General features: G+C 40.9%; 1 long non-coding RNA gene across 1 annotated transcript; it reads right to left on the bottom strand.

The window, feature by feature from the left end:
* Nucleotides 1–637: 637 nt before the first annotated feature.
* Nucleotides 638–20,894, bottom strand: LOC124256368. The gene is made up of 4 exons (XR_006892889.1): nt 20,880–20,894; nt 19,127–19,132; nt 1,794–1,798; nt 638–1,293 (listed from the first exon to the last, which is right to left on the bottom strand). It is a non-coding gene; the product is annotated as an uncharacterized LOC124256368 (long non-coding RNA).
* Nucleotides 20,895–20,912: the final 18 nt, after the last annotated feature.

Raw genomic sequence — 20,912 nt, 5'->3', positions numbered from 1 at the left:
ACGAGAAAGGAGAATTGTCTTTGAATCAAAAGCAAGGCATTATAACCTGTTTTCCAAAAAAAGGTAAATCCAAACATTTGCTTCAGAATTGGACACCCATTTCATTGGTGAATGTAGCGTATAAAATCGGATCATCAACCATTGCAAACAGAATAAAAACAGTCCTACCCTCTATAATAAATGAGGATCAAAAGGGTTTATGTCAAAAAGATATATTGATGAGTGTACTTGCCTGATATATATTGACTATCATGAATATATATACTGAATATTATATATGATAAATACCAGGAATTCTACTTCTTATTGACTTTGAAAAGGCATTCGATTCTGTTGACTGGCATTTCAGTCAAAAAGTTCTTCTATTCTTTAACTTTGGACCATCGATTACAAGATGGATAAATACCTTCTTTAATAACATTCAATCATGTGTTGCTGTAAATGGTTTCCTTTCAAATTATTTCAATATCTCAAGAGGATGCAGACAAGGAGATCCCATCTCCCTTATATTTTTATACTGTGCGCAGAAATTTTGGCAACAATGATTAGAAATAATAATGAAATAAAAGGAATACAAATTGGAGATACAGAATAACTAGTTTCCCAATACGCTGATGATACTTCGTTGATACTAGATGGCACTGAAAAATGTTTACAGGCGACACTAGAAATTCTTAGTACATATGCCTCATTTTCAGGCTTAAAAATAAATGTAAACAAAACACAGGTATTATGGATAGGCTCAGAATAAAACTCTAGAAGAAAATTTTGTTGAAACTGGAATTTAGACTGGAAGAGTGACTCGTTTACACTATTAGGAATTGTATTTACTAACAACATCGCAGAAATGGTTGAATGCAACTATAAAGATAATCGTAAAGTACCTGCCCTTGATTTTCATAATTACTCTACCCAGCAATAAAACTTCGAGGTAATCTGAAGAGAAATGGATAGGGAAGACTACAATAACACGTCTTCCCCACCCAAGAGAATATTTAAGCATCTGACGAGAAACAGCAGTTGTACTTCAAGACCCACATGCTCCTTCTCCAGGTGCACTAGATGATGCGGGGATGATGGGGGATCTCAGGATGACGATGTTCACAGGCTGTGAAGGAAGTGTTGAGTCAGTTTTAACAGGTAAATCACGACATGTCAGATCTGTGAGCGAGACAAGCCTTAAAGGCCGGGGTTCAAACCTATACACAGATGGGGTGTGGCCTCGTCAAAGCTGTCTTTTGATGCAAAGCGCTGCAGTATTCAAGTACATTCAATGAAATATCACAAAATTGTCTTACCAGTTCAGGCTGATATTAAGTCATAGTATGAAGAAGTATGTTATGAAGACTCACAGCAAAAGTATGGATGCAGAGAGTCTACAAAACATACATTTTGAAAATATATTTCTCATTTTTAAATACAGATTTGAATTTCCCACTGTGTCAGTCAGGTGGCCAGAGGAGGTGCGTTTCCATAGAAACAAGCCTTGGAGTAGGGAAATGTATCATTCAGGGTTTCATATTTCAGGCAGGGTGGGAAAATGCCCCCCTCCCCCACTCCCCTGACACCATGCTGTGCAGGGCTAGGGTTGTAAACTTATCTGATGCTGACATCTCTTTGCTGAAGATTGTAAATTCAGAATATCAGTAAAATTTGATGTTTCATATATGCTAATCAAATTAGTCTCTTTAGTCATCAAAATATGAAGTGAAAGGGTTGCTGGATATTTACCATAAGGCATATGTTTATTCCATTCTCTTCCCACAGAGGTTACTCCTGTCATATCTTCCTACGTAACCTCTGTTCTAATACGGCCATATTTCCCGGTTCTCGTAAAATCCCCTAGCGGCAAAAGATTGCAACACGAATTATCTCCCTTCTTTCTATCCAATCAGAACACGTGTTACATCGACTTAGATTCAACTTGACTAACACAAGCAAATGTGGGGCCCCAAATATCCCCCCATCTGCCGGGGACTTGTGTTGATGTTACACACAAGACGTTTAATGGCTAGTTTGTCCGTTGTCAACGGGGGCGATGGAGACGCCACTGACCCGCCATAACATGACTGAGTTCTGTCTAGAAGAAACGTTTGCGCATCGCGCAGGGGAATAGGTTTAGTTTCCTGGAAGCATACGGAAATTACCGAGGCCTTGCGAATGATCACTTTTGAAACAACGTCGCTGATTGCACAACTAAATCTGATTGCCTCCAATCACGAGTCTTGAACGCTCACACCATGAAAGGGCCGTATTAGAACAGAGGTTACGTAGGAAGATATGACAGGAGTAACCTCTGTGGGAAGAGAATGATGTTTATTCTAGTAGTAAATTCCAAGGTTAACCTTAGACATCGCCAGGCTCTTGCCAGGCACCCATAGCCGTTACAGCCTTGTCACTCACGGGCTGATAACATCTTCACCGCTGAGGAGTAGCAAATGGGGGGACTATTTGGAAGTTTTGGAGGTTTGCGCCCCGGCCTTAAAGTGGTTCAGCTTTTGGACCTACATAACTGTAGTGAAAGCACCAAGCATGAGTAAGGTCCTGACAAACTCAGTGTCAGGTATGACCAACAATCCACTGGGTGTGATGACAGACAACCCACTACGCCCTACAACCTTACCGACCGGTACGTCGCGGCCTACGACATTGTGTCTGTGGACGTGTTTTAGAGTACAATGACACAGCGATTGGTCTGTTTAACGCCTCTTAGACGGTATTGAGTTATACCACAGCGCCTCGTCGAATGGAAGTGGCGCAGGCTGTAGATGTTCAGGTTGCATGGACCATGTTAAGAAGCCGCTAAGGTTACACAACACCAAATGTTTTCCCATAGACTTCTATAGAACCCTTTTATTTTTGTTTAAATCATCCAGGCTATCAACAGTCATTCCAGGTACACATGGCTACAGTCAGGCCTTCAAACTACAATAAAACACAATTTCTGGCCAAATTGTCCGGCTCATTTTCCCAGCACAGGAAGCGGAACACATCAACCCCAGTTCCGCACCAAATGTCACCTACTGAAAAATATCTGTACACACAATAAGCATAAGTCATGTGATAAACATCACAGGACTAAATACTTAAAATTGTGGTCAGTTTTAATTACTGGATGGATGTGCTTTTAAAAAGCATAAACATCTCACACTATTTCATCCAATCACAGCTGTCACATGTCTCTGTCTCTTCAGTTGTTAACATACGGCTCTCGCTCAGGGAGCATGTGATTCTGATTTAGTGTAGTGGAACACTTACCTCGCGTCAGCGACTGAGGATGCAAGACAGAACACTGCCGACAAGGGAGAGAACCCATGCTGCGATAGTGAGGAGTACCAACACGAGAATGCTGGCGTTGTCGCTGTGCCAGACGTCACAGGGCATTGGTGCCGACTTGGAATTCCTGTGAAGTCCCATGGAAGTTTACGTTATTGTTGGCAGTATTTCTAAACAGCTATATCCAATGTACGCATGATAAATATACAGGTAGAATCACTTTATTCCTTCAGTATCGTTTGTGACGTATTAAATACATACATATTTACATAAGCGATACATGTCTTTGGTTATTTTTAAAACGTCACAACATCATAAGAAGCACAAGAACGATATTCATCCCATACACATACTGGGCAGTTTCTACCTTCATCATTTCTCAACAGTAATAGCCCATTTAAACTTCAATGAAACTTATCAAAGTTTTAGTTCTGAATCATGCATGAAGACCCTTTTCTTGCTCCAACAAACGTACATATGCTCTATATATAGACGGTAACATAACAACCAAAAAGTCACAAGTGAGACCTACGGGCACTGGCATATGGTTCCGTGGGAGACACACTGGCTGAGGTCTTCGGTAACGAATTCAGAAATGGAAAGGAGTCTAATCAGGGGAATGGGAGACATGACCACAATCGCTATAATGCCGAACACCATGTGAGTGAAGTACTGGAGAATATAAAACACAATGTGAGTGAGGTACTGGAGACAATAGAACACCATGTGAGTGAGGTAAGGGAGACAACAGAACACCATGTGAGTGAGGTACAGGAGACAATAGAACACTATGTGAGTGAGGTACTGGAGACAATAGAACACCATGTGAGTGATGTACTGGACACCATGTGAGTGATGGAGACAACAGAACACCATGTGAGTGAGATACAGGAGTCAATAGAACACTATGTGAGTGAGGTACTGGAGACAATAGAAATCTATGTGGGTGAGGTAAGGGAGACAATAGAACACCATGTGAGTGATGTACTGGAGTCAATAGAAAACTATGTGAATGAGGTAAGGGAGACAATAGAACACCATGTGGGTGAGGTAAGGGAGACAATACAACACTATGTGAGTGAGGTAAAGGAGACAATAGAACACCATGTGAGTGATGTACAGGAGAAAATAGAACACTACTTGAGTGAGGTAATGGAGACAATAGAAATCTATGTGGGTGAGGCCCTAGAGACAATAGAACAACATGTGAGTGATGTACTGGAGAAAATAGAACACTATGTGAGTGAGGTAATGGAGACAATAGACAATAGAACACTCTGTGAGTGAGTGTACTGGCAATAGAACACCCTAGAGACAGTAGAACACCATGTGTGTGAGGTATGGGATACAAAAGAACACTATGTGAGTGAGGTACTGGAGACAATAGAACACCATGTGGGTGATGTACTGGAGACAATAGAACACCATGTGAGTGATGTACTGGAGACAATAGAACACTATGTGAGTGATGTACTGGAGACAATAGAACACCATGTGTGTGATGTCCTGGAGTCAATAGAACACTTTGTGAGTGAGGTACTGGAGACAATAGAACACTATGTGAGTGATGTACTGGAGACAATAGAACACCATGTGTGTGAGTTCCTGGAGTCAATAGAACTCCATGTGGGTGATGTACTGGAGACAATAGAACACTATGTGAGTGATGTACTGGAGACAATAGAACACCATGTGTGTGAGGTCCTGGAGTCAATAGAACACTATGTGAGTGATGTACTGGAGACAATAGAACACCATGTGAGTAGAACACCATGACAATAGGAGACAATTGAACACTATGTGAGTGAGGTCCTGGAGTCAATAGAACACTATGTGAGTGATGTACTGGAGACAAGAGAACACTATCTGAGGGAGGTACTGGAGACAATAAAACACCATGTGAGTGAGCTACTGAAGACAATAGAACACAAATTGAGTGGGGTACTGGGGAGAATAGAGCACTATGTCAGTGATGTGTGAATGCAGATTTTGTTTTCAATGCTAATTGCAAATTGTTTTCATAATTTTCTTTTCCAAAAGTAGTTTTCTGTCATTTAAATTATATTTCAATTATATTCTAACAAGTTACCAAAAAGCAAGAAGTAATTTCAGTGGTCTTTTCATGTAATCAGTTTTCATAAGAGCCTAGCAGTAAGTCTAGAGAGGTGCTGGGGCATTGTGCGGTCATGTGACCCAAAGCATGTGCAGTTCATGCAATCCAGCCACATGGCATAACAGTGGAGGGCCTCATGGTGTACAGTTGTGTGAATGAAGTTTATTTCGTGTATTTGAGGTTATCTGTCAATTCTGAAGGTTTGAGTAATGACTTATTTTGAGTATTGTATTTTATCATGCTTATGGTTATTGAATAGGAATTTGAATTCTAAAGTTATGTTTGCATTTCATTGCAGAAATAATTCTATTCTCAATTCATGTTTCATTTGAATTATTATTCAGCCAATGTAACTACTAACATAGCAGTAATTATGCCTTCAAGTTATGCTGCTGTAAGTTATTTGTTTGAGAAACTGTTTTATGGTACCGTTTGTCAAAACATATTTAGTAAGGTATTTTTTGTTTCTTTTTTAGTTTCTGAACCTCGCCATTTAATGAACTGGTCTATCTAAAGGCTAATGGAAGAGACCAGCTTTAATGTTACCAATTCATGGATTTGTGTAGTATTGTGCCGACAGTTTCTAACCGTCCCTTGACATGTGGACTTCAATGTCGTCAAGGTTATATTGCCAAATTGTCACCAGTACAACCAAATGCCACAACGTTAATAAATGAACATGACGAATATGCTCCAGTGAATAAACTTTGATAAATGGTGTGAGATTTTCGGATTTGTAGTTCTTGCATCAACACTTAGTTCAGAAAATGGATGAAATTAAAGTATGAACTTGTGCATCATATGGACATTGATGAAATACATTGCATAGTGATAGCTGTCAAGTGGTTGTACATGTATTGCATATTTAACTGAATGTTCAGTAGATATAGTGACAGCTTTGTGCAAGTAATATTTGATCAACATCATGGCAGCAGGTGGCAATTTTGACAATATTGTGGTATCTGGTGACAATCCTGATGTTAAACTCGAGGATCCGGGTCAAGCCACTGAACAGGATCCGGGTCAAGCCACTGAACAGGATCCGGGTCAAGCCACTGAACAGGATCCGGGTCAAGCCACTGAGGAGGATCCAGGTCAAACCACTGAACAGGATCCGGGTCAAACCACTGAGGAGGATCCAGGTCAAACCACTGAGGAGGATCCAAGTCAAACCACTGAGGAGGATCCAGGTCAAACCAGGGTCAAACCACTGAGGAGGATCCAGGTCAAACCACTGAGGAGGATCCAGGTCAAGCCACTGAGGAGGATCCAGGTCAAGCCACTGAGGAGGATCCAGGTCAAACCACTGAGGAGGATCCAGGTCAAACCACTGAGGAGGATCCAGGTCAAGCCACTGAGGAGGATCCAGGTCAAACCACTGAGGAGGATCCAGGTCAAACCCCTGAGGAGGATCCAGGTCAAACCACTGAGGAGGATCCAGGTCAAACCACTGAGGAGGATCCAGGTCAAACCAATGAAGATCCAGGTCAAGACACTGCTGTTGCTGTACAGAATACTGAGAGTGGTAATAATGGTGCTGGTGCAATACCAGGACGTGGTGCCCGTAAAAAGACGCTGACTGAAAAGGGTTAAAGCAGAAAAGCTGCGTTTGATGAAAAATAAACAGACTTCTTTGTTATGGGCTATTACAAAAAAGAGAAATGAACTTTTGAAACTTATGCAAAATGGTTCATGTGAGCGTTTGCATTTAGTCATTTAGTTGAGTATAATGACCGATATTCTCAGTATGATGCTCAGTTTAGCACCAATTACAGCATGATGACATCAGGTGAGGTGAGGTGAAATTGGGTTTTACGTCGTGCTTGAGAATATTTCGCTCATATGACGACGTGCATGCGTGTGTATGTGTATGTGCGGCTGCTTGTACTAGCCCAGACTGAAGCTGGTTTTATAGTGCTAGCCCACTGAGATACCATGCCACAGTGAAGCATGAATACCCCACTCAGACACATTATACTGACTCCGAGCCGACCAGTCCTTGTTGTAACCCATTAATGCCGAGCGCCAGGCAGGGACCAACAAGTACCATATTTTAACGTCTTTTGGTATGACGCGGTCGGGGTTCGAACCCGCAACCTTTCGCTTTCCGGGCGGACGCTTGATGACATCAGAGTCTGATAGAGTTTGTAAGAGTGAACGTCATGAGGACAGAAGGGTTGCATGGGATGAATTTAGAGTTAGCGTTGATAGTTGGATAGAGAGGAGTGAGAGATTGTTAAGTGATCAGCTTGAGAGTGTATCCAGGGTGTCTGGGTCAAAAGTGTCAAAGTCTTCCTCTACTAGATCAACTAGGTCAGCATTAGCAAAAGAACGTGCTCGTCTAGCAGAACTTAACGCCCAGAAATCTATGCAAGGGGCAATTATGCAGCAACAACAAAAAACTGAAGAGCTAAGATTGGATATGGAAATTGCTAAGGCCAAAGCCAGAGAGAAAGTGTTAGCAGAGTTTGAACTGACACCCTTGTCTAATGTTAAAGTTGAAAACCCTCTATTGAGATTTAGTTCTCCAGCTGTCAACACTTCATACCAGCCTGAAGCTCCCAAAGTAACTTCGTCGTACCAACCTCCAGCTGTCAACGTGACGTCATACCCATCTGCCGCTCCCAACGTGACGTCATACCCATCTGCCGCTCCCAACGTGACGTCATACCCATCTGTCGCTCCCAACGTGACGTCATACCCATCTGTCGCTCCCAACGTGACATCATACCCATCTGCTATTCCCAACGTGATGTCATCTTACCCATCCACTGATCCTAACATGACGCCATTCGTGTCGTCAGTTACACCATCACCTACATCGCTGTCACAACCAGAAGTGCCTAAATTCAAAGGTGACCCTATTGACTTTATCACAGTTATGATGGCTTTTGATGCACGAATCGTGCCCAATACTGCAAGGGATGTTGATAGACTCTATTACCTTGATCAGTTGCTAATTGGGGAATCTAAGGATTTGATATCTGGATGCTTGTATATGGAACCAAGTGAAGGCTACCACTCAGCACGGTTGCTTTTGAAGAAACATTATGGCGATCCTTACAAAGTATCAAATGCCTATGTTAATCAAGTCATGTCTTGGCTATCCATGAAGAATGATGATTCCAAACAACTTCGACGATTTTCATTCTTCCTAATCAAATGTGGTCATGCAATGAAAACCATGTCTCACATGGCTGTCTTAAATCATGCCCGAAATCTGAAGGCTGTCATTAGCAAGTTGCCTATGTTCCTACAGAATAGATGGCAAGACCAGGTGATCACACTACGGCTGAAAGGGAGAGAGGTTGCTTTCCAAGATGTAGTGGACTTTGTCCATTTTGCAGCAGAATCGGCCAACGAACCAGTATTCAGCAAAGAGGAACCCCAGAAATGTGAAAGTACTTCAAGAAGTGGGTTGCAATCTCGTTCAAGTAGACAGAAGTCAACAAGCTTTTCTACAAGTGTATCTTCACCTAGAACATTATCATGCTATTACTGTCGCAAGAATCATGATTTGGATGATTGTCTTGACCTTTTACAGAAATCACTGGACGATAGGAGAAGTTACCTGAAAGAGAACGGATGTGCTTTGGGTGTTATGGATCCAACCATTTTTCCAAAGGCTGTGGAAAGAAAAGACGATGTAAACGGTGTGGTAAGCATCACCTACATGATGACAACTATGTAGCGTCACAGAACCAGTCAATTATAGGCAATCTTTCAAAAGACGTGGCCTCTACCAATACAGTCTCAGCATCTTGCAATACAAACCTGGACTTGGGAGAAATAGTTCTTCAAGCCATCCTTCCAGATTTTGTCCATCAGAAAGGTAAAGACACCTAAATAAAGACGTATGCTCTTCTCGACAGTGGTAGCACAGGGTGTTTTGTCACTGATAATCTGGCTGAAGAGTAAAATGCATCGTCAACCGCTTCATTGTTGAAACTGAAAACTATGCATGGTGTAAATACAGTCAATACATCCTCAGTAGCAAACCTCATTGTGTCAAACTTAGATGGCCAGAACGAGATATGTCTACCAAAATGTTTTACAAGGGAAGATATACCAGTGAGCCATAATCAGATTCCGAATGCAAATGTTCTGAAACAATTTCCTCACCTGAAGCAGGTAGCAGATGTGTTGCCAGACTTTAGTCCATCCACTGATGTCGGTCTCTTAATTGGAAGCAACTGCCCTGTAGCACTGCAGCCCCAATGTATAGTGCCAACTGACGGAGAAAGCCCGTTTGCTGTACTGTATCAACTTGGGTGGACAGTCAATGGCCCTGTTCATGTAAAGTACAACCAAGGAGACAACAACCTTACCTGTAACACAGCCAGCCTTCATGAGGTAACCAGGGTGACTGAATGTCCCACTCCAGATAGAATCCTCAAAATGTTTCATCTGGACTTCAGTGAAAAGGACCAAGGTAAAGGACCTGGCAATAAAGGCATCTCCAGAGAAGATGACCAGTTTCTTAGTATTGCCAAACAGAACATGAAGTTTGTAGACGGACATTTTCAGCTCCCCCTGCCATTTAAAGACAAGGAGGCACAAACAGCAAATAATCGAGAGCAAGCAACGAAGCGAGCAAAATGGCAGAAGAAGAAAATGTTGGAAAATGATCAGTATCACAGGGATTATGTCGCATTTGTGGATAATCTCTTGGCTTGCAACTACGCCTACAAAATACCACCTAGTGAAATCTTCACCTCACCTGAAAGAATCGGGTATCTTCCCCACCATGGCATATACCACCCCAGGAAGCCACAAAAGATCCGGGTAGTCTTTGACTGTAGTGCTACCTTTAATGGCTCATCTCTGAATGACAGACTACTGCAGGGTCCTAATCTCACAAACACTCTGATAGGCGTCCTTACAAGATTCCGTGCAGAACCAGTGGCATTTATGGCCGATATAGAGGTAATGTTCTACCAGGTTAAGGTGCCCTTAGAACAACATGACCAGCTCCGTTTCCTGTGGTGGCCTGACGGGGATCTGCAATTGGAACTCGAGGAATACAGAATGGCAGTCCACATGTTCGGTGCTGTATCTTCTCCCAGTATAGCTAACATTGCTCTCAAAGCTACAGCTGACAAAGCAGAAGAGAAGTATGGAACTGAGGTTGCTGACACAATTAGAAAGAATTTCTACCTGGATGATTGGCTCAAGTCTGCAGCAAATGAAAGGAAAGTTATCCATCTCATCAAGGATGTACAATCAGCATGTGCAGAAGGTGGATTTCGCTTAACTAAGTTTGTATCCATCAGCCGAGATGTTCTTAAATCAATCCCTTCAGAAGATCGTGCCAAACAGATTCAAACTTGTAACTTGGATTACGATGAAATACCCATAGAACGGGCACTTGGTCTTCAATGGCATGTCAGCACTGATATGTTTGGCTTCTCAACAGAACTACCTAGCAAGCCGGTGACCAGAAGAGGAACACTATCAACTGTTTCCTCGCTATGTGACCCACTTGGTATGGTTTCTCCTGTAATTTTGCCAGCAAAGAAAATTCTACAAGATCTCTGTGTAGACAAAACACTTGGTTGGGATGATGAGATACTACCTGAACTGAACCACAGATGGAAAGAATGGTTGAGTGGTTTACCGCAGCTCAAAGATCTGAGAATACCTAGATGTCTAAGGCCAGTTGAGTTTGGTAGGATTGTATGTAGACAGTTACATCTCTTTTCAGATGTAGAACAAACTTTATGGATAACAACTTCTTTTTATTCGTGAGTGCGACGTTTCGATACAGATTCTTGTACCGTTGTCAAGCATAATGGAACATGAAGAAGGGGGAAGTGTATATATACTGGATGTAACAATGTAACAAAGAAAACAACATAATTAACATAATTGGCTAGGCAGAAAGCTGATGAAGCCAGAGAGTAGACAAAGGACACTCGTGGAAGCCAATGATGTACAAATAATGAGATGTTTATACAGCAGAGTTTATACAGTAGATTGGGCTTGATGGATGAGTGCATCATAAGCGGATGGAATGGAGTATCCTTGGTCTCGGTTGATGGTGGGCTTTTGGCGTTTGATGTGGATGGCTTCGGTGAGCTTGCGTTTAGTGAAGTCTGTTTGTTTGTTAGAGAGAATGGTGATGCCAGACCACTCTATTTGATGATTGGGGCTTGCTTTGATGTGGTCGGAAATGGCTGATTTGCTGTCGGAATTGGTAACTCAAAGAAGTTACTCTTTTCAGATGCCAGTTCCATTGGTTATGGCTGCGTTACATACTTGCGTCTACTGGGTGAAGGTAAAAACATCAATGTGTCCTTCCTGATGGGCAAGACAAGGTTGGCGCCAGTAAGAACAGTCACTATCCCTAGGCTTGAACTAACAGCAGCATCAGTATCACTTCAGCTCGGGCAACAACTACTGAACCAGCTCGACATGGTGATTGATGAAGTATCATACTATACTGATTCTACCACAGTCCATCACTACATCAATAATGAAGCAAAACGCTTCCCAGTGTTTGTGGTCAATCGGATTCGTTTAATCAGAGACTACTCGCAACCGTCACAGTGGAAGTTCATAGACTCTCGCACCCACCCAGCTGACATTGCGTCAAGAGGCATGTGTATGGGGCAATTCCTTCATGCTGACATTTGGTTTCATGGACCCAAATTCCTCCACGCTCATGAATCAGAATGGCCAGACTGCCCCATTCGAAGTACACCAGCAGAAACAGTCCAAACCACAGACCTACAACCTGAGATGAATCATTGATGGAGAAGTTGATCTCTCATTATTCCACTGGTATCGTTTGAAACGCGCTCTGGCTGTCTACATCTTTCTCAGGGATGTACTTCACTCACGGATCAAGCAGAAACACAAGCTTAAGGAGTACCATACATCAACTGACCAACCTTTCACGGTGGGACGACTAGAGGAAGCAGAACTCGTCATTATTAGGTATGTACAACATGTAGCATTTCCTTCCGAATGTGAAAGTCTGTTTGACGTCTTAGGCAAACGAGGCCGAGTGCTGAAAAGTAGTTCCATCTACAAGCTAGATCCCTTCATGGAAGGTGGTGTACTGAGATTGGGCGGCCGCCTTAGCAGAGCAGATATTCAGGCTGACATGATGCACCAAATTTGTGATGGAGATGGATCAGGATAGAGTGAAAGTACCTCTTGAAGCAGCATATTGAGTGGAGGTTTAACCCCCCTGCCGCCAGTCATATGGGAGGGAGCTGGGAAAGAATGATTGGCTCAGTTCGCAAGGTACTTGCTCCTTTGTTGAAAAGTTTGGCGAGAGGCTAGATGATGAGTCATACCGGACGCTTCTCTGTGAGGTTGAATCAATCAACTCCAGACCGTTGACCACAGTATCAGATGACCCTAGAGATCGTAAACCCCTCACCCCTAGTCATCTTCTAATGCTAAAATCTGAAGTGTATTTTCCCCCTCCAGGGCAGTTTCAGAGAGATGGCATGTACATGAGACGTAGATGGAGACGGGTACAGTATTTGGCTGGGGTATTCTGGTCACGATGGCGCAAAGAATATCTCCTGACTCTGCATGAACGGCAGAAATGGGCTGTACCCAAACGTAATCTACAAATAGATGATGTTGTACTCATCAAAGACGAGAACTTGCATAGGTCTGAATGGGTGATGGGGCGTGTGATCAATTGTGAATCTGACAAGTCTGGCTTGGTACGAAGTGTGGAAGTGAAAACTCAGAGGGGTCAGTTGCGAAGACCAGTACATAAACTTGTCTTGTTGCTCGCAAAAGATGAGTAAATGGATGTTGTTCACCAATTTGGTGTGCTGGAGATGGTAAAATATATTGTGAAAGGATAAATCTGCATAATTTGTAGGTTTTTGTTAAACAGTAGGTAACTGTTTAAGAGGCCGAGTATGTGAATGCAGATTTTGTTTTCAATGCTAATTGCAAATTGTTTTTATCATTTTCTTTTCCAAAAGTAGTTTTCTGTCATTTAAGTTATATTTCAATTATATTCTAACAAGTTACCAAAAAGCAAGAAGTAATTTCAATGGTCTTTTCATGTAATCAGTTTACATAAGAGCCTAGCAGTAAGTCTAGAGAGGAGCCAGGGCATTGTGTGGTCATGTGACCCAAGCATGTGCAGTTCATGCAATCCAGCCACATGGCATAACAGTGGAAGTCCCCAAGGTGTACAGATGTGTGAACAGGGATGGTCTCTGGTGTGAATGACAAGAGTGTTGGAACACAAATGTAAGTTTATTTCATGTATATTTGAGGTTATCTGACAATTCTGAAGGTTTGAGTAATGACTTATTTTGAGTATAGTATTTTATCATGCTTATGGTTATTGAATAGGAATTTGAATTCTAAAGTAATGTTTGCATTTCATTGCAGAAATAATTCTATTCTCAATTCATGTTTCATTTGAATTATTATTCAGCTAATGTAACTACTAACACAGCAGTAATTATGCCTTAAAGTTATGCTGCTGTAATTAACTTGTTTCAGAAACTGTTTTATGGTATTGTTTGTCAAAGCATATTTAGTAAGGTATTTTTTGTTTCTTTTTTAGTTTCTGAACCTCGCCATTTAATGAACACTGGTCTATCTAAAGGCTAATGGAAGAGACCAGCTTTAATGTTACCAATTCATGGATTTGTGTAGTATTGTGCCGACAGTTTCTAACCGTCCCTTGACATGTGGACTTCAATGTCGTCAAGGTTATATTGCCAAATTGTCACCAGTACAACCAAATGCCACAACGTTCATAAATGAACATGACGAATATGCTCTAGTGAATAAACTTTGTTAAATGGTGTGAGATTTTGTCGGATTTGTAGTTCTTGCATCAACACTACCCATCACAAGTTTAGACTCACTAGTGTAAATGTAGCTAAATATATACTACCCATCACAAGTTTAGACTCACTAGTGTAAATGTAGCTAAATATATACTACCCATCACAAGTTTAGACTCACTAGTGTAAATGTAGCTAAATATATACTACCCATCACAAGTTTAGACTCACTAGTGTAAATGTAGCTAAATATATACTACCCATCACAAGTTTAGACTCACTACTGTAAATGTAACCACTCACTTCTGTCAACTATTCTAAACTAGATTTTGAAAAATATTCCACACTGATTAAAAGTACTGTTTACACATGAACTGATGTATTGTAAAACAAATTCGTAACGTTGAAAGATCATTGTCATGAGTTCAATAAATGAAGAAACTCAGTGCGAATCATTTACAAAACTTTATACCAAAACGCAGCTGTTCACATGCACGATATTTGCACGTTTTTCTTTTTTCCATCTGTAATTGTCTATCATTCCTAAACAATTGATAAAACGGAAAGATAGTAAACTGGCCATTCCCGCATTCATCAATGTGTTTGCTTACATTTATACATCGCACATTAGGATCTCGAATTTGCTGTCTGCGTACAGTGACTCGGTCCTTTAGTTGCAGGGGCAAAGTTTTTTCAAGACGAAACTATATCTACCTTACCATAACTACAATTTCGTTTTGATTTTCAATACTTTTCATAAATTAGCCCCCACCCCACTCCCACCCCCCGCTCTGAAAACCGTTCCTACGCCCCTGAGTTGTATTCCAGTTTCTCCAATATAATGCTCACCACATCCCACACATGTTAAAACATATATAACATTTTTGCTGCGGCAGTTCATGTCGGCACCGACAGCAAATAGTTTGTCCTCATAAAACGCAAGGGGCGGTGGGGTAGCCTAGTGGTTAAAGCGTTGGCTCGTCACGCCGAGGACTCGGGTTCGAATCCCCACATGGGTACAATGTGTGAAGCCCATTTCTGGTGTTCCCCGCCGTGATGTTGCTGGAATATTGCTAAAAGCGGCGTAAAACCAAACTCAGTCAGTCAGCATAAAACGCAAATTTGCAGCCTCCAGCTACGACTGATCAAGTTCCACATCGAGGTGCGTGACAACCTGTTACACTGACAGGGCCTGGATGCTGCTCATCACGAGTGCGAATCCCGGATCTGTTATGATCTTGGGTTTGCTTAGCGCATTGGGCCTTATTGAAAAACAACACCTTGGGTATAATAGAAACAGACTTGCACAAGTTGATAACCCCTTTAGTACACCGATGGCCCAGTGATTATGGGTTCGAATCCTAGATTCATTCAGATTATTATCGTAACTCTGGATGTAACGCAAGGATGGAATTTCCAAACCACGCGGGGCGGTGGGGTAGCCTAATGGTTAAAGCGTTGGCTCGTCACGCCAAAGACCCGGGTTCGAATCCCCACATGGGCACAATGTGTGAAGCCCATTTCTGGTGTCCCCCGTCGTGATGTTGCTGGAATATTGCTAAAAGCGGCGTAAAACCAAACTCAGTCAGTCAGTCAGTCCAAACCACGCACTCCTCCAACCATAACGTTAGCATGGTTTGAATGCTTCAGTTATCTATTGAAAGTATCCCAGCAAACAAACGTAAAATTATTTACACAAACATCAGGTCAACACGTATCATTGGTAAGCATGACTAAAATTAACAGCTCCCCACTAGGGCAGTCACAGAAGACAGTACCGACTGTGACATTGTGAGAAGCGTTCATAAAATCCTAACATTAAGGCCCGCATATGATGACAAATAGAAGCGACAAGACCCTTTCCACATCCCTAAGAAACCTCTGCTAAAAGCAGAGTCGACAGTACAGTAGTGACAATATCATGAGTATACATTTGTTTCAGCAGTATTACAGCCTGTACAATGTTGTTTTTAAACAAATCGAGTCTTAGACATGAAACGCTCCACCCATGCAATGTATGGGAACAGCGCGCAAACGCATTCGATTCATTCGTCACCACTCGCCCCTTTTCCCCGACACAGCTATTTGGTGCGGCGTGTCCCCGAATAACACGAGTTGGTCACGGATGCATTCGATTGCGTTTAGATTCTTACGATTCTTCCGCAAAGTAAAGTTTGTTTTGGCGACCAGAACGCTTGTTTCCAGAGATTTGAAAGCCTTTTCGGCTGTGACATGGCGGTTGAATTCATCTTGATACCCATGACTTCGTTATGTCACATACGGATCAAGGTGCGTGTGTCAGTTAGCCGTGACACTGACTAGACGGTTAAATTTACCTAAACAGTCAAAGCGCGGTTGTCACATTAAAAAACTCACCAGTGCTAGTTTCACGCCCCAAACAAGCAAGCAAGCATCCAAATTGTACGCCCTGCATGCACATGAACGTGTAGATTGTGATGACTTCATGATTATGTATTAGAAGACGAATTATCTCATTTCTGCCGATATTTTTTCATGAGAATATTTTATTTTGAGAAAAAACAATAATGGATCGCATAAAATTTGAGATTTTAATCACGTCAAACATAACGTTTGATTGATTGTTTTCAGTTTAAATAAAGAAAGTCAGTATCGAGTATGTCCCCCACGTGCTCTCGAAACTGTCTGGCAACGTCTGGGCATACATCCAATCAAATTAAATCATTTAGATATCATTCTCAAAGATACCGGTAGATGCGATCCTTTATTTTTTTTCCCTTCAGTATATAATCAGCTAATGCACTGACTACTTTAAGGGAAATAACGAATATGCACTGTAATACTTTCAAGCGTATCAAGACTTGTGAGTGAGGTATATTCAGTATAGTTAGAATTAGATAGTATAGAAACTACAGGTGAGTCTGTATGCAGAGTGTGTAGACCTAGTACATGCCTATCTCATAAGTAAATATATGAGAGTGTGTAGCTTGCATGACTAAACGTTTTAATGCCCTTTACTGTGTTAAAAATGACCCGTAAAGAATTTACCCATGCTTGTCGGAAGAGGCGAAAAACGGGATCGTTGACTTGGTTGACAAATATAATCCTATCCCAATTGCGTAGCTCGATGTTCATGATGTTGATCACTGGATTGTCTGGGCCAGACTCGATTATTTAAACACCTCCGCCATATAGCTGGAATATTGCTGAGTGCGGCGTAAAACTGAACTCACTCACTACGGTGTTCAATATTTCTAATGTGATTGAAATAGAATAGTGAAGTAAATACTTGCTATAACAAATATGAACAGATTTTTGGGAATCAAAATACTTGTAACAGTTGTAAAGGATGTAGTTCAACATAGCTGATGGACGAACTCTACAGATGGTCGTCCCCGACAGCGACTAGATAGACTGACTGCGATGCAGCAATATGCAAGACCACATATCTCTATTCATGTTGTGTGTAGACTCATTTTCTGACACAATCGTGGATAATACCATACATGATATAGGTCTTTCACCATTACAAACCAGTTCAAAGCAGTATAGGCGACCCGGCACGCGTGGATGTCGTCTGCTTCACTCGATATGGTTCTAACTTAAACAGGCCTAAGTTAAACAAACATACCCGACTCAGTCGGTCCCTGGATTCTGTAGTGGGCATGCGCGCATGTTACTTGAAACTACAGAGGCTTATGAAAAAACAAAATTCTGATAATGCACCAAACTGTAGTTTATTGTCTAAACTGCTTTTGTCGTAATTTAATCAGGGCGCACGTACCGCACTCCTGTGATACACAGGGGAGCCTTTTGTCAAACTGCACTTACTACATAACCACTGTGCACATTTTAATCTTTATATCACGAATTCCTTCACGAATTATTTGATGAGAACATGTTTAATTTGTTCGTTAATTATATGTAAATAGGAATATTTGAGGTGCAACTAGGATTCAGATTCTGTTGACATAGGTTTCATCACTGAGACTGGCTCTGTTAGACCTGGGTAACAAAACCTGGGGTAGGTATGCAAATGGAACCCTGCTCATAGGGCTTAGAGCCAGCACACTAAATTCATCTATCATGCAATGAAAACGTGATGCAGTTCTACATGAGATGCATCTATCGTGCAATGAAAACATGATGCAGTTCTACATGAGATGCAATATCGTGCACTGGAAACGTAATGCAGTTGTATCTGTGAAGCATATATGATGTATATATTCATCCGCTCAATTATCAGCCAATTAATCAATTGTCAGGAAGCAGCAATGTGCGGGTGCTGCACCTATTGCTTTAGGTTTATCAAATCACAAATGCAAAATCAATTGCTTGGTAAGCCAATCATTACCCCAGCCTTCCCAAGGGGAGCCAGTTTTGCTCTCATCCTTGCTGATCTGTTTCCAAGTGCATAAGAGGAAGAATTCCTTTTCTAGAAGAAGGGTGAAATTAATATGTTAAAAAGCCATTCATTTTCGTTTTCCATTAAAAATGCTTTGGCGTTTTAATACATTTTCATCTTGTGATTTGGTAAAAATACGACCTTGCCCCACCACTGGCACCTGTTACAACACACCAAAGAATTAATTAATTGTTCTCACAGAAAAAACCCGCACAGGAACAAATATTATGATACGAGTCACAGAGGGAAATTGTATGGGCATTCCGTATGTCACTGGTGTGTGTCAAACTGGGAAACTTCCTCCATATCTCTACCATATTAAGGTTTGGGAAACTTTACTTGAATGTGACCTTGATGAAACAACTTGTCATATAATACTTACTGTTCAGACAGTAGGAATGGAAACTTAAACCATTTGAATCCCACTTGTAATGTACTTGTACTTCCCTCTAAACTTGGCCTGTGAGACATCAGTTGCTACTGTAGCCATAGCTTACACTCTGAATGAAACAAACCAAACTGACATAATCATAAAGGCAACTATTTTCATAACTGTCAAAGAAGGTTTATAAACACTGGTTTCTGTAAGAACAGGCATACATTCCCATGTATGTAAATTGGAATAAAGATGATGATGTCTGAAAAGGCTGACCATCTGTACAGTCACACAAGCATGAGGTACAGGGCAACCTCCGAGCGGTTGTGTACTACCACAGGATTAACCAACCTCAGCTGTATCATCAGTACAATAATATTACTTCTAACTGCCATTTATAATACATGCACAGATTAATGTGATCATAGACCTCTATGTCAACTAAGGCTGGAAACATTGTTGCAATGGCATTGCATCTTAGTGCTTTGTAGACCATTGTGTTGTCATCTGTGAAAATGATATCACAATCTTATGACATCACAATACCTCTGCTATTAAGGCTGTTTCACTACCTGCTTTACTAGACAAAGGTTATTGCTGTTTGTATTACACAAATCTATTACTGTTCATAAATGGAACATGTTGAAAGAATGAGTTTATATGATAAATAAAATTACACCTCATGTCTCTTGCTATCAAATCTATCACACACATCCATTCAGAGTTACACTACTGGCATCACGACACTTGTCCTTGAGTCTATCACTGAAAGGAATATTGGGTGAATCATGACACTCCAAAACGCCAATATCACATCTTCTCTTTACAACTCAACACGGAATAAAAACAATAACAGTTTATTTCCTATGATTGAGGGTGGATATATCAACAATATGTAAACAATGGAACACTACCAATACTGACCAGTAAATCACATGTGTAACAGACACCCTCTAGAACATAATGCTGAATGTCTGATGCTGTAGAGTACGACAAGGAATGCCTAGATGAAGATATATGGGATTACTTATGATATAAAAAATATAACTAAAACATATGTCACTAAACAATGAATATTTTCTCATCACAACGGCATGTATATTTACAACGGAACAAACCTGAATTGTCTGTGATATAATTCAAGGTATATTATGCTATAAAACAGGATTGTCTGTCTACACTGAACTGCAATAGGTGAATCAGTGAAAGAGATTTTATTTTCATAGTCATCAACACTACACTGATAGTATAGCAAATGGAAATGAATTACACACAGAGGAGTCAATGTCAATATCAAAGTTCCATTGTTTCAGGGTACAAAAAGGACAGTTAAAAGTCGCTGTAACAACAGTACGAGTACTCATACTTGTCCTGCCTAAACAACATACATCCTCCATAGCAGGATCTTCTGTTGGAATTACTTAATTCATATGTGTTGTAGGGGAGATAACTCCAAGCACCAAAAGTCCTATGTAACTCTTAAGATAGAGGAGAGTAGAAATGTTTTTTTACCAATATGTCTGCCTCCTTGTAGACCATCTGCTCGTTCCATATAAAAAGCTACTTCTGACTACATCTCTTAATCACAAATCACCAATGTGTCACTCTTTCATGGTTTGATGTTCTGAATTCTGACATAGCACTTCAGTTAAATACACGGAAACAAGTTCACTCATACAGGACATGATGAATAGAGCTGTGACGATAAATATATCGATACTTTTTTTCATATCGTGATATGTATCGTTGACCTTAAAATTATTAATTTTCACCAGAAATTGACGGTTATGTCAAAATTTACACTGTTACTTGCTATCAAAATATACTCTTTGAAAGAAAATAACTAAAGATAGCATATAATGATATGCATCGAATCAAATCGTATCATTCCAAGATATCGCGATACGTATCGTATTGTGAAATTTCTGTATCGTCACACCTCTAACAATGAACATCATGAAATTATGCTCTTTAATCCTTAGATCA

The sequence above is a fragment of the Haliotis rubra genome, unplaced genomic scaffold (assembly GCF_003918875.1).
Source record: "Haliotis rubra isolate DU_JTF1 unplaced genomic scaffold, ASM391887v1 Scf626, whole genome shotgun sequence".
Taxonomy (NCBI): Eukaryota; Metazoa; Mollusca; class Gastropoda; order Lepetellida; family Haliotidae; genus Haliotis; species Haliotis rubra.
Note: the sequence above shows the minus strand (reverse complement) of the source record. Positions and strands in the feature narration are given on the sequence as shown.